The following is a 15461-nucleotide window of genomic DNA, read 5'->3' on the forward strand; positions in this document are numbered from 1 at the left end:
GTTAAACTAAATGTTTTAACCAAATTCCAAAAGATTTCCTCAACACGATCTTGAGATATCATGTTCACACGGCAAGAAATGTGCTTTGTGAGGTCACTTCAAACTTGAGCTTTGACCGTTAAATTCTGTGGCTCCGGCCACTGGCTGTTGCTGTGGCCGACGCATAAAAGTATAAAATATAAACAAAAACATCAACCAACAGAGACAAGGGATCCAGGTCCTAAAGTCAAACATCCCAGTCCATGAGACGGATGTTCTTTTGGGGCCGTCCCTCAGAGACACCTGCTCTCTGACTGTGTGAGATGCCGTTTCACTCGGATCAATAGACACACTGTTCCCATTCTCCTGACACAGGTTTTCACGGCTCTAAGAGCTGACTTGTCGTGATAAAGGACCCGGGGCCTGATTGACAAAATCAAATCAGGCATCAACAGCAAAATAGAGTTAAGGCACACCACACCAGACCAACTGTACCAAACTACAGCAGCTCAGGAGACTGCACAGAGCAACAATATTTTAAGAGAACAACCTTTCCTCAATAATAGTCGTGCACTATTTTCCCCACCAGGCTGCTCCTCAATGTCCACGCAGCTGCAGCTTCAGTGCTTCAATAAATAAGAACCCTCCTCCGCTTTGTCTGCAGGAGAAACCAGGATGGTGCCCGCCGCCTCTGGGAGAGACCAATGGATCAATACCGGCTTATTTGAAAAAATATATTTCACGGTATACAATCGCCACACGACACCGTCAACAATCCGGCGTGTGTAGGTCTCACAGTCTCCAGGACGCCGCTCCTGGACAGAGTTACTCGACCCAATCGACCGTGCGGCCTGAGGTCATGAGGGAGCCGTATATTTTGGACTGGATGGATTAATAATTCACTTCGCAGCCTTTTTTCCCGATCCCCCCCGCGCCGTGATAGCAACATCGTCTGTGCTCGGAATGAATGATTCATTGGCTGAACGCAGCCGTTACTTGGAGGATACAGTGTGCAGCTGTCTTTTCACCGCACAGTTATTTTTCATCGTTGCATTTAATGTTGAATTATGAGCTAACGGGCTAAATAAAGCGGCGTGTGCTATAATATTAGACAGGGGATTTATAACAATCCAAAAATCGACTTGAGTAGATTCAGAGTATTTAACACAGGCACAGACCAGAAGGCCGAGTTATGAGTTTAAACCACCGTGATGAGATTTGAGCGCCGAGGTTTGTCGATCAACTTCGTCTGACCCCGACGTATCAATACTCAGCTAATGATCCCAGTCACGGTCAGACAAATAAAAAAATGATGCTCACACTTTATCCAGACAATGTGAATCATTTAGTAACATGCAGTAAATCAGGTTTATTCATTGTTATTCACCCACTGATCCCACCCAAGTGGACATTTTTATTCAAATTCAATAGACTCCTATGTTTTTCACTTTGAATTACAAATTACCACTTAGCATATGAATCAGAGATGGCAATAATCAGTCCAGCAAAATGGGTCTGTAAATAAACCGAACATTTAGCCACTCAAACACAAAAAGCTTCCTCAAGGACTCTGCTTTGTAATGACCAGAATAATTTTCCAGCTCTTTTATTTCTCCCTCTCTTTGCACTCTCTTGTTCTCTCTCTCTCCCTCTCTCCCTGGTGGCCTCTCTGGCTCTCTCTGGGGTACAGTGTGATTGTAGTGAATGATTAAGTGCGAGGCCACCCCCCCCCCCCCCAGGGGAACAAACCGGCTGATTAATTCAAAGCACAGTGCGACTGAATGAGTTCCCAAACCTCGCTTCACACGAGAGGCCGTCAACGTCCGAGCAGGCGTCGCAGCAACAGCTGGGCCCGGCGGGGGGGCGGGGGATATGAAAAGGTTGAACAAATTCAATAGATTTCACCTTCACTGTACTTTATGGGGAGTCTGGATGCATATATAAGTACAGGAGATGTTCAGATTGGAGAAAATATGTGTCTAAATGCATTAATGTGATATGTCTTTCAGCACTATAGGGAAATGCCCGTCTTGAGTGTGTTTTAATGTGGTGCTGCATAGATTTGACTCAAAGTGAAGCATTCTGGAGCAATGCATGCTGGTTAGAAACGAAGTTCGACTTTCGCCGGTGCTGCAGAATGTCCCCGTGTCACATGACATTAAAAGCACTGCGAGGTGGCTGCAGTTTTCTGAGGCAGGTGCTGCAGTTGTTCTATTCTTAGTCTAGTGTTCTCAGTGAAACAGAAAGAACTTAACAAATTATCTCTGTAAAAATGTTGCTTTAGCAGGTGATGTATGTCTTAACGCCCTAGAAGTTTTTTACTTAACAGTGTAAAGTAAACAGTGTGTTTAGGTTTTGCAGAAACGGCCTCAGCTACAGTCAGTGATTCAGCAGCTACTCGGCCGCAGAGTATCTTTGGGTCCTGGATGTGAAAAGAGAGGCAGATGGTTTCATAACAACCCTCGAAATTCTCTCGCTCCATCTGCTCACTTTCCCCTTTTAGAGGAAATCACAGTGAGTGACACTGATGGCCTACGTTCAACGTTTGTACATAAAGGAAACGCAGTGCGCCCGGGCCTCCCTGTTGCTGTTGCACTGTAAAGGCTAAAAATAACACTGATGACGGCCCCGGATGGAACAGGCTAATTACTGGAACAGCGCTGACGATGCTGCACAATGCTTCATTACAGTGATGGATCTGCAGTGTCTCTGTATCTGGGTCCTAATTGGCAAACACAACACAGTTATTCAAGGCAGGAAAACAGCGTGCAAGATTAAAGTTTAATGCCACATTTCCTAAGGATGATATTAATATGGAGTCTCTGGCATTGGGTTTGGCGCAAAATCCCCCATAATGCATTCAACCTTGAGGCTCCGCAGCCTTCTGAGCCTCAGTGGAAAAAAGTCCAGACAATAGGGTCCCCTTCTATAGATATTCATCCCTGGGGCCATGGAAAGAGGTGCAGATAGAGGGAAACACTGGTGGGAGAGGAGGAGTGTGTGTGTGTATGTGTGTGTATGTGTGTGTGTGTGTGTGTGTGTGTGGAGCCTGGAAATCCTTCGCTGTGTGTTGCAGTCCCTAATGAGGAGTCAGGGGAGGGCCAATGATGTGTGTTTCTATTTTTACACCCAGAAGGGAGAAAAAGAGCAAAGTGTTCCTACAACCGCAATTAATCTCCAGCAAACTTTCATGTTTAATGTAAAGCACGAGGTTGACCCAACAGCACGCACTGTAAAAAAGGAAAAAATCAGGTTTATTTATAGAAAGCGATATAAAGTGAGCCGAGCGTCCAGACTTGATTAAAATTTGGAGGTCAGAGATCGCAGCTTAGAGCTCAACGCACACGATGGAAGTTTCACTTCAACCCCTGCAGCAGGCAACAGGAACAACCATCAACTGTATTTCATAATTTATTAATGTGCCCTCATGTGTTCAAGTTCTAATTAATGTGGATTTTAATTAGATGACAGTGACACCCCGGGAACCTTTAATTAATTCTTAATGAGCGCACAGTGAGAGATTAATTGATGGAGCTAAGATTGAGGTTTTAAATTGTCAACATGATGTGGATTCAATAAATAAATAAATTGTACAACTGACCCAAAGTAAACTAAACTGTATTTCAATCTTTATTATTCTACAAAAGCTTTGAATCTTGATCATGCAGCGATTTAAATATCAACACAAAGACCTAATCTCTGCTACTGCGATGGTTTGATTTGTGGAAGTTGTGGGGAAGCAGAAATTATGGTTTTAGTCAAATCATAAGATGCAGAATACTTATGATTGACACGCACAACACACACACACACACACACACACACACACACACACACACACACACACACACACACACACACACACACACACACACACACACACACACACACGCACACACACAAACACACTACTGTCCAGATGGCCAGCCCAGCCAACCATATCAGGGATTTCAGAACCATGGAGAGAGACATGTCAAACTGCTGCTGCTTCAAAGCCAATACAGCTGTGTGTGTGTGTGTGTGTGTGCGTGTGTGTGTGTGTGTTCGTGTGTGTGTGGGTCCTGCTGTAGTCTGTGTACCTGCAAGCTGTGAAAACAAAACTGAAGCATATGTGGCCTCCCTGTGTTATTAACTTGCTCGATGGGTTGCAAAGCAGCCACGACCACGAGTGTTTGTTTATTCCGGACTCACTCATTCACACAGGAGGAGGAGAGGTAACAGGGTAAACTGCTGGTTCTCTCTCTGTTGTCTTTAAATGGGGAAATTTCAAATGAAACAGGTTATGCAGTTTGATTAGTGAGTTAACCAGTGTTTTCAAAATGATGCAAATAATCCGTTATTTTGTCGTGTGGATAAAAACCATCTCACCTCCAGTTCAACTGCTGCTCTGAATAAGAACAGAAACGTGAATCTCTGTGTTCTCCAGATATTCACTGGGTTTCACGTGTCCATAAAGTTGGGAGACTCACCAGAGGGGAAACGGGTCTAAATCAAAGAATCAGAGGCCAAGATGTTGGATCCTACAGTTCCCATAATGCATCTCACTAGTGTCTTTAATAAGACCTCCTAAATTTCCACTTCTTTCGAATCCCTCGTCTCCAGCGTCCTACACAGGCTTTCTCAAGTATCAAGCCAAACTGAGATAAAGCCGATGATATCATGATGAAGCTGAGTCTGAATAAGATTAAAATATGTTTTCTATACAAATCCTTCTGTGTTTCATATGTTTAACATCCTAAAATTACCCTGGTATATAATTAACAGGCGAACCCCTGATGATCCATTAATATAATTTGTTTTTAAAGAGAAACTGCTCCGGCACATTTCGCCCTTCATCAAGGACAGAGAAATGTCCCCATGTGCTCAGCCACAGGGAAAAGTGCCAAGTCAAGAGATCTGTCATCTATAAAAACACAGAGGCACATTTCCACCAGCCAGGGGAAGCTGGCTAATCACAGCCCAGCAACAATAGAGGTCAAACCCTCCATTGAGATTAACAAATAAAACAGATTAATTACATTATTAAAAAAAATACAGTTCGGTGACCCTTGTTTAAATGTGTACTTTGCATTTTAATATTTCACTGTGCTCTGTGAGGTTTAAAATTACATAATCATCACTAGAAAGTTTTGGATTCCCTACCACCAAGATAAATCACCATGGTAACGTGCGCTGGACCTTTAAGTTGCTCTGGAGCAGATTAATCTGACCAATCAGATCACTGGAAAACCAGCATCATCATTCCTTCAGCAGCATTATGTTAATCAGATATCAAACTTCCTCTCATCTCTCTACTTTTCCATTTGACTTATTTGATCACATTTCTTCCCTACCTAATATTATAGTCCATGGTAGCCAGATAAGAGGTATTAACCGCCTGAACAGGGACTTGAACCCTGGACCCTCAGATTAAAAGTCTGATGCTCTACCGTCTGAGCTATCCAGGCTTCGAGAGCTGTATCTTTTGGATTAAATTTTCAAAACAGGTCCAATTCCCAATTACATACACATACACTACTTCCAACAACAACTGCCTACAACTTCATACAGTTAGGCAGTCGAAGGGCATCTACGGCAAAGAAAAACGAATACTTCTGGGTACTTGTGGTCGAACAGGATCATTGCCCAAGTTGAGCCGAAATCTCAGAAAAAAATCTATATTTACAGACTTATTGACTTGATTCAGGGATACCTGTTATGGCATATGGCAAACTTCAGAAGACACAGATCCAGCATGAAAAATGCCAGCAATCACTTATTAAGTTCCATCTTGGATAAGTGGGAGGGTATATAGCCATTCAAAGACCTGATAGTGGAAGAGGAATTGTTTTGTTACTTCCCTACCTTAAAGTATAGTCCATGAAAGTCAGATAAGAGGATACCGCCTGAACAGGGACTTGAACCCTGGACCCTCAGATTTAAAGTCTGATGCTCTACCGTCTGAGCTATTCAGGCTTCAAAGGCTGCATATTTTGGATGAAAAATTGAGAACAGGTCCAATTCCCAATTACATACACATACACTACTTCCAACAACAACAGCCTACCACTTCATACAGATAGGCAGTCGAAGGGCATTTACAGCAAAGAAAAACGAATACTTCTGGGTACTTGTGGTCAAACAGGACCATTGCCCAAGTTGAGCAGAAATCTCAGAAAAAAATCTATATTTACAGACTTATTGACTTGATTCAGGGATACCTGTTATGGCATAGGTTCACATGTTGAATGTTATGTTTGTCTGCCGCTATTATGACCAAATTAACTACACATATAAATATTTCTTCTTCATTCATCATATTAAGTACTTCTGTTTCTAATGATGTTGATTGTAACTTGACTGAGCCAGTACCTGGTTATGATGAATTTACTTTGTGGTAAAACCTTTAGGAGTTTATTGGATTCTCATGGTTATGGTGAGACTCAAAACATGCTATACTGAACCATTTAAATCCTTTAGTTCAATGTCCTTAGTTGAAACCTCTTTCATTCATGAACGACTGTCTACATATGACGTGAATCCTCTCTTCACTGGAGTGCTGTTTAGTTCCCTGGAGCCTACTAATCCCTCTGAGAACAATATGCTATGCTACATCTTATACTGTATAATGCAGGGTAACAGCAGAAAAAGGCCTTTATGTGCTTCAGCATCACATCTGTCACGTTGGGCCCAACACAATGTGTGCAGTGCACGGTGCTGAGAGGTCTGCCAGGGGACGGGCTGCGTTTAGCTCAAAAGATGTGGCTTGTTAAGCAGATTCAATTTGGCTCAAGTCTGCTCTTGATAAAAGAAGACGCTCAGACTCCTTGAATAACGCTGTGTGCTCCGGCGATGCCTGGCTGAATGAACACGAATCGGTGGACAGAGAGGCAGCTGGGCGTGTGATTAGTTTGCATAATTCCTAATTACTCTTTATTGCCTCTCTTTTCTCTCAAAATCCATCTTTACATTCTCCGCTGCTCTGTGAGTCCTGCAGCCTTTCACCAGCTCATCGTCTACGATCATCGGGAGTGCGAGCAGACGGGGGGAAAAACCATCAGAGCTCGAACAACCTGCACAAACTGTACCAGCAGAAACTGTGTCATGCCTAGCTCTCTCTCTCTCTCACTCTCTCTCTCTCTCTCTCTCTCTCTCTCTCTCTCTCTCTGCTCTGCTCGGTAATGTGGCCTCGAGGAGATCAAGAGCAAGTCGACCACAAAAACACACGGCCGACTCGCCAGGCTGCTGCAGCACACTAATTCAGAAACACACGCGGCTGCAGGCGGAGCTGAACATGCACTTCACTGGTATTCATCCCTGGGTCCTGTCATTCACTGGAGAACAAGAAGAGTCGCCAGAGAGAGGAGAGCGAGAGGAGGATTTGATTCAGAGTGCCTTCAGGAAAGAAGCTACATTTAAACTCACTAGATACAGATTTTCCACATATTCATACTTTGTCATCAAGCTCCACAAATTTTCTCTGAGAAATATTACTGATCCAGATCCACACCAACATTTGATAGACACTACATCCCTCTACCAGGTTTTATGGTCATTGTCCAGTAGCTATTGTGTCAGCCTGCAAACTACCAGACAGACAGAGAAAGAAACACACATGAAAACATAACCTCCCTGGCAGACGTAGAAATGTAAATCAAGAATGAATCGATGTGCATGTCTTACTCTCACTTAAAGGGACTCTTACCTTTGTTGCATTTTTACACTTTTTGTGGATAAGGTTAAATTGGTATTAATAAGGTAATGACACTCTAAAATGCAAGACAGACCTACCAGGAGTTAAAGCAAACAATTATTTCACTCTCGTAATATTTAGTGAAAACTTCAACCAATAAAATTCTTCGGACCGAAGGACCTTATTGGCCGACAGACCTGTCTGTTTGCTGCATGGACATGCAGGTTTTCCGTCTGCTTCTTGTGGCGCATTCGGGCCTGCGTCATCAAGGCGCGTCCTCAACTAGAGGGTTTGTTTTGATTCCACGGCAGACAGTAGCGAGTAGCGACCGTAGCGACTGACGATGGCAGACCAAAGTGGTCCACGGCGTAGTGAAACAGCCGCTCCCAGGGGGAAAAACAAAAGAAAAAACACCGCGGATGGGAACGAGGGGGTGGGGCATTGGAGGAAGGCGGGATGATTCGAATGTGCTGTAATTCTCAAATGCAACAAAGGTAAGAGTCCCTTTAATGGTATTAGGGCTCCAACTAAACTAAAACATCTTCATTATTGATTAATCTGCTGATTTGTTCATGAGTGATTGATTGTTGGTTGATAAAATCACCATAAATTAAACTGGAATCACCTTCCCAAAGCCTAAGTAAACATAGTTTGACATCATGTTTGTCGGAGCAACATTTGAAAACCCAGATTTAATCATTTTAATATCATACAAGACAAATATTTTGCTTCATAAATTACTCTAACGACAAACTGATTGAAAAGGTTGAACATTTTCAGGTTTCTCAGTCTCACAGCCTCTCTCATGGTGCTTTAAAATACTTTTTAAAGAGACACTGCATATTTGTGTGTCTGAAGTTGTGTGTGTGCAGTTGTGCGTGTACGAGGTAAAGCTGCGTCCCAGACAGATCCTCTCCCTCGGGTTACAGCCTCATAAACACAGAGATCCACAGACGCTCAGAACTTCATTGACACTGAAATAACAGAATAAACAAAGCTGTCTGGAGGATTTGAATTATCAAACTCCTCCCAGTGTACAAATGCCTTCTCATCTTTTAACATAACTTTATCCTTCACTCCTTGAATCCTCCATTTCTCCTCTGCCTCTTATCTCTCTCCGAGGACAATTTCCCTCTAATACATTTATCCATTCTTGTTCCAGAAGCCTTTAAGTGGTTTCTCCCTCTGTCATAATCCTCCTAAATGACAAAAGACCATTTTCATCCCCAGCTTCCGAGTCTCCTCTGTCTTCTGAGTTTTTCAGGAACACGCCTGGGGTGAAGACGCATTAGAGCTCTAATGTAGGGAGTGTGGACATCGACCCACTCCGTCTCCCTCCCTCCCTCCCTCCCTCTCTCCCTCCGTCCTATGGTCCCTTATCCCTTTGTCTGACTAAGTGGTGCAGATATAATGAGCAATGAGGACAGCGCTGAAAAACAAAACAACGGAGGTGTTTGAGAGCTTGCAGGACGATGGGTATCGGTCAGTAAATGCACTCAAAGAGGCAGCCAGAGCGACAGGAGACAGAATATTCAGATAACACAGTCTCCTCCCTCTGAGGTCGATCTCCCGATAGAGAGGACGCGGCCGAGCCAGACAAACACAGGCGGCGATGCACAGCGACTCTCTTGCAGCTGACATATGGGGCCTGTGGGTGACTCAGTGCTTTTCTGCCGTGTAGGAGGAGAGCGTCCATGATGGACCGGCAGAACTGTGGGAAGCAGAATATATGGATTTTTACATAATAATAAATCCAGAAAACTCAGTCTGTCTGTAGGTATGTGTCATAAACCCTGCTTCATCCATGTTAGCAGATGGGACACAGGTTAACCTGAAAAGTCAAAGTACACAATTTGTTTTCTGTGTTTTTAAGCAGTGCTTGACATAACCCGACAGAAAATTAGCCGAACCGGAAAGGAACCTGACTAAGTCCAACCCCAAATATCATTTAAAATGTTTTACTTTGAACGCAGACCAACTATCTGGAATATTTTGGCTTCATTTTCCTGCAACCTGAGGAAGAGGAGACATGTCGTCCATCTTTGTTTACAGTCTTCGCTCTATGCTTGCAGCTCTATGAGGCTGTGACAGCGCTGAGATTGTGCGCCTGCACAAAAATCCGAGAAGATTTTTTAACGTCTTGGTTACGTAAATTCTCAGGCCTGTTAACCTCAACATTATTATAAATCATATGCACTTATACAACAGTCAAGGTCCGTCCTCTGTGCTCGTTCAGATTCCCGACCTAACTTGACATCAGCGCTCCCGTGATGGAGGACAGGGTTAATTAAATGGCCGAACTACAGGATAATCTAATACATGTCTAAGAGTGTACAGCCCCTAACAGGGTAAAAGTGACAAAGACAGATCCTCTGACCCTGATTCTGTGTCACACACACACACACACACACACACACACACACACACACACACAGTGACGTGCTCATGCATGCCACTGTACACGTGCACTGTAATTGTGACGAGACAGAGGACCGACCGCGGTTGTTCTTGCTCTACATTGTCCCTGGATGTAATGGCCTCTGGACATGGAACTAGGACGCTTCTCTTCCCTCTGCATGCAGAGAGGATAATCAGGAAAGAAGCTGAAACTCGATTTTGCTTCGTCTAGACACAACCACGGCAGAATAACTGAAGAGGCTGATGCTTTTGTTTAAAGAAACAAACATTAAATTCACGTGATCAAGGCGCAAGCCGAAGCTCACACAGTGAAGACCTTTGTTTCCCTTGCGTTTCTGCTTCGCCTTCAGAGTTTCCAGCTCACATCGCTAAAGTAGACGACTAATCAATACAGCAGCCTGCAGGCTCCGGTTCCCCGGTCCCTCTGAGCAGCGACTGTATTTCACTGCGGTAAAAAGGAACTTTCTGGAAAACAGAGTCTGGGCCGGAAGGAGTTTCTGCACTTACGGCTTTCATGAGGGTGTCAAGAGATTTTAAAAAGTGGGGACAAAAACAAAATAAGGGTCAGACTGAAATAACTTTGATGGTCTTTTTTTTAAATGGTCCGTATTTTCGCTTTTGGCCCATTCACTCTCTCTCTCTCTCTCACACACACACACACACACACACAAACACACACACACACACACACAGTGAATCTATGTGCAGCACTTTCTCTATCACACATCACTCACACACTGCTGGCACTGTCGTTTGTGGCTAGTTGTCGTTCAGGGTCTTGCCCAAGGACACTCCATTCCCAGGGAATGTGGGACACTGGGATCTAACAGCCAACCTTCTGGATAGTGGACCACCCGCTCTACTTAGCCTTGGATGCCCTAACCTTTTAAATTGTCCCATAACCAGCGATAAATCCCCACCTTCTCTCTTCCTTTCCTCGTCTCCAATAAGTCACAATCTATAAAATGCAATAAAAACAAAGAAACCCAAACGATAGCGCTCACGACGCCAACCACCACTCCATCCTGCCGCCACTCAGTCTCTGCTCTCGATCACAAGATCCGCTACCAAAGCCCCAACTCCCCTCTCCCTCTACACACACAGTCATAGCGTAGATAATAAACAAACAAAAAAAGTAGAAATCGGTGCGCACATGCAGGCGAAGAGGTTTTAACATGTGACTCAGCCACAATGACCAATGACCTTCCCTTCAGGTCATCACACAAACACACACAAACACACACACGCATATCAGAGGCCAAAACACGAGGACAGACAGGTCCTTGTTTCTATGCTCCGCTGCATCCCCGAGCCTGTTGCTCAGGTCGGAGGTCAACGCGACCAAACCTGCGGCAAACCTTCCTCCCTTAAAACACTGATGTCATTAACACTCAATAACCCATACAATAATTAGCGTCTAACCACATTAGGTTAGCGTCTGCAGACGTCACAAGGTACAGACACACAGTTTCATCTCTGTGACAGATTTGTAAGCGATTCCACAGCTGTTTTCTCTGGGCTCTGATCCACTTTGAAGAAATCACAAGGAATCCGTCAGCTGCGTTTCACCAACAAGTCAACACACGCTACACACGATGGAGCGCATGGGGGGTGGGCTCAGACGTGATACGTGTTCACCACGTAGAGCAGAGATCGATCGTAATTCTCAGATCACTCCAGGGGGTGGGAGGAGCACAGGGGAGGGGGGTCGCCATGGGACATGAGGAGGGGGGATGTGTGGAGAAAAAGTGAAAGAGGGGGGGAACGGCATCATCTCATGAGGTATTGATTACTCCCCTCCGTCCATGTTTACTGCCTCTGCTGAGGACCCCTGTTAATGCATAAGAGGATTAAAGGAGGAGGGGGGGGGCACCTGTAATGCATCCTTTTACCCAGTCAGTGCAGAAAGATCTACAACCACAGAAGCTCTCAGGCCAGATGGTTTGCCCCTGAGTTGGAGGCCGGGTCAAACACACCAGGGCCTGTGGTAGAATTCTGGCGATACAAGAGGCTTGAAACAACAAAGTTATCTACGTGTATTTAATAAGGGGCTTTCTGCAGAAAGGATCAACACAGGGAAACCGCAAGGGTCTCAGAGTGAAGATGCAGAACAGTCAGATACACAGATCTTATATACCAGGGGATAGGGCTGTCTCTCTGAGCCAATCAAGACAGGTTCCCATAGGTGGGGGAAGGACAGGAAACTAAACATAACAGCTGATTCACATGTGTTTCCTAAGGTGATAAGAAGAGATACACTCCTTCCTTTGATGGGTAATTAAGTCGCAAAAGGTCTCACTGTATTGACGTCATAAACAGGTCAGACCAGAAAACAGCTCAAGTCATCAAACATCTGTTGTATGTAATACAAGTCATAAAAGTCTCTTGAGAAGGCTTCAAACACTTACTGTCCAAATACAAAATACTTTTTCAACCTTGCTTAGTTAATTTTCTACTACAGGCCTTTGGTAAAAAAAGTTAACAAATGTTCCCAAGCGTTGACATTTTTTTATCATTTCTTTCTGTGAATCTGTTTTCAACTGATTCCGACATGGCTAAACATTAATACCTGTATGAGGACATCATCAAGTCAAAAGTGCATGTTTTAGAATAAGGTTTTTAATGTTGTAGAGAGCCACACATTAAAAAACATTCTGATATGTGGACTTCAAGGCAACCCTGTGCACAATTTGCTCTTAAATGACTCCAATACAACCATTTCTCAGACAGTCGTGAGAACAGAAGCTGAGCAGAGGCTTGTGTGTTTGACGAGCAGAGTCCGAGGTGCAGGTATGAGGCTGGGGGGGTAGAGATAGAGGCAGAGACCTTTTGAATAATCACACATCAGCGAGTACTGAATGAAATGTAATTCCGAGGCTCCAAAATTAGTTTTGAGGTTTATTCAACGTCAGGAGAGGAACTTTAACACCTGACTCTAACAACTCTGCAGCTTCAGGGACTTGTTTGATACATTTCCTCAGTAATGTCACTGCAGGAGTTCACAGTCTTGGAGGGAAATATGATAAAGATTGATTGCACCACTCACTCTCTGGGCTTTATAATTCATTCTGAAGGAGGTTGAGACAAACAGAAGCTTCACATCCTCGTCGCTCGCCTCTAATGACCGAGCAGTCACATGATATATGCCTGACTCATGCAGAGTCCCAGAGGGAGTGGAGTGACAGCTAATCAATCATCTTCAGTGTATTCTCACATGTTGCTGACTGCTCGCTGACAGGCAAACCCTGGGGAATAATACACCATGATAACACAATGAGCCCTTTTCATCCATGAAGGGAGCGGATCCTCTTCCACATGGTCCGTCATACAGTGGCCCACGACAGACAAATCACTGATGGCTCTATTGGACTCTAGAAAGAGGGAAGTTGAGGGATTATTGGTTGCAATCTGCCACATCACCACTAGATGCCACTAAGGCCAACTCACTGGTCCTTTAAAAATAAAGCTTATCCAGTAGACTTTTAGCTTAGTTTAGCCAAATGGAAGTTGGGTGATAGCATAGGGATACACCCAGAAAGGCTCAGTCCAAAGGTATACAACTTCTAACAGAGTCTTCGAATATATTATGTATAATTTATACTGATCTCTTCTGATCTCAGCTGAGCACTTTAGTTTTTTTTAACTAATTAACTTCCAAATGTGAGTGCAGAGTAATTTTCTGACATAGAAATCAAATGAGTGAAATAGTTGAATCGGAAACAAATATTTCAGTGACTGCAGGGCTGCTCTCTACCACTCGACTCAATCCATAGACGATTTCAAGCCTCAACAATGTGATGAAGACATGAACACGCTGCTCCTCCTCCTCCTCCTCCTCCTCCTCCTCCTCCTCCTCCTCCTCCTCCTCCTCCTCCTCCTCCTCCTCCTCCTCCTCCTCTGCAGCAAAGGCATCCTCCTCGTTCGGCCTCTCACTGTGTCCTATCGGAGGAGGTAGATCTGCCTGGAGACAGCACTTACAAGCCTGAGCCACGGGGTAACGGGTGTTTCCATCACTGCTTAGGCAGTTATCCAGAGAATTACACAGTACACACACACAGACACACACACACTCACACAGAACGATACAAGAAATGAGAGTGGTCAGGCCAGGGGGCAGAGAGAAAGACGGGATGGAGTCCGAGTGAAAGAGCTCGATAAAGGGAGAATTATGTAGACGGACACTTTGCTGTTGTCAGCTGCCAAAACACACTCTTAGCTTCCTATATCTGGACCCAGCAGAGAGACGTGCAACTTCTTCTGAAAAATAAAGTAAACGAACTGCCATGAGGACTTTTTAGATGTGCCTTTGTCTGTATTAAAGGAAGGAGGGATTTCCACTCAAACAGTTATTTGATTTGTTGACAAAACAAATCCTTTCAGCTACTATTTTTGAAAATGTTATGTCTATCAAAGCACGCATCTGAAGATAACACCTTGGGCTCTGGGAAGCTGTAAAGGGGCAACAAGATTTTGTTTTCTTTCTTTTTTATGCATGTGCATCTTTTGTGCATGTGTGACGTGGGGACTTGTTCCTCCACCAGCTGGGACCTGAACTGAACACACGACATATTGTCGGTGTGACCACAGAACATATGGAAACACGGTGGGGAAGACGCATGCAAATCTGGCCGGCTTGTACATACACTCAGAATAGATTATACTCAGTGGGATGTTTAACACTGTACATAAACCAATAGAACAATCTGCTCTGAGGGTTTCTTACACCTGACATCTATTGCACTTCTGTCCGTCCTGAGAGAGGGATCCCTCACATGTGGCTCTCTCTGAGGTTTCTACATATTTTTACCTGTGAAAAGGGTTTTTAGTAGTTTTTCGTTACTCTTGTTGAGGGTTAAGGACAGAGGATGTCACACAATGTTAAAGCCCCATGAGACGAATTGTTATTTGTGAATGTGGGCTATACAAATAAAACTTGATTGATTGATTGATTGATTAATGTGTAGGTTGGACCTCCAGGGGTCTCTCAATCAAATCAATAACAAAAGACTTTAACTGATGACAACAAGAAGCAGCGTGGGATCATGGGAGTTGTTGTTTTCACCGCCATTGCCAAAGAAAATCTACCTGCCGCCAAATACAGTGTACAGTGGTTGTTTTTAGACATTCTAATGCAGAACTAGTAAAACACTCTCTTTGAATGCATTTGAAAATTCAATACCGACAGGATGAAACAATCTATAGTCAAATGAAAGAGAAAAGGATGGCGATGGCGAGACCGAGTAATAGATTCATCATCTTTCATGAGAATAACCGACAGCTGCGGTACTCTAGGCCCCACACAGTCCCAGAAGCAATCTCCATTTCCATTTGCTGTTCCCCTGACCTTTTACAACACACCTCTGCGGAGCACAGGGGGAGCAGATATGATGTG

At 44.1% G+C, this 15461-nt stretch overlaps 1 protein-coding gene and 1 non-coding gene across 2 annotated transcripts in view; both read right to left on the reverse strand.

Moving 5' to 3' along the window:
- bicd1a (bicaudal D homolog 1a) overlaps window positions 1–15461 on the reverse strand; it is a 29669-nt gene that overhangs the window by 10382 nt on the left and 3826 nt on the right. The gene's annotated exons all lie outside the window — the stretch shown is intronic.
- trnak-uuu (transfer RNA lysine (anticodon UUU)) lies at window positions 5354–5426 on the reverse strand. The gene has a single exon. It is a non-coding gene; the product is annotated as a tRNA-Lys (tRNA).

The sequence above is a fragment of the Limanda limanda genome, chromosome 8 (assembly GCF_963576545.1).
Source record: "Limanda limanda chromosome 8, fLimLim1.1, whole genome shotgun sequence".
Taxonomy (NCBI): Eukaryota; Metazoa; Chordata; class Actinopteri; order Pleuronectiformes; family Pleuronectidae; genus Limanda; species Limanda limanda.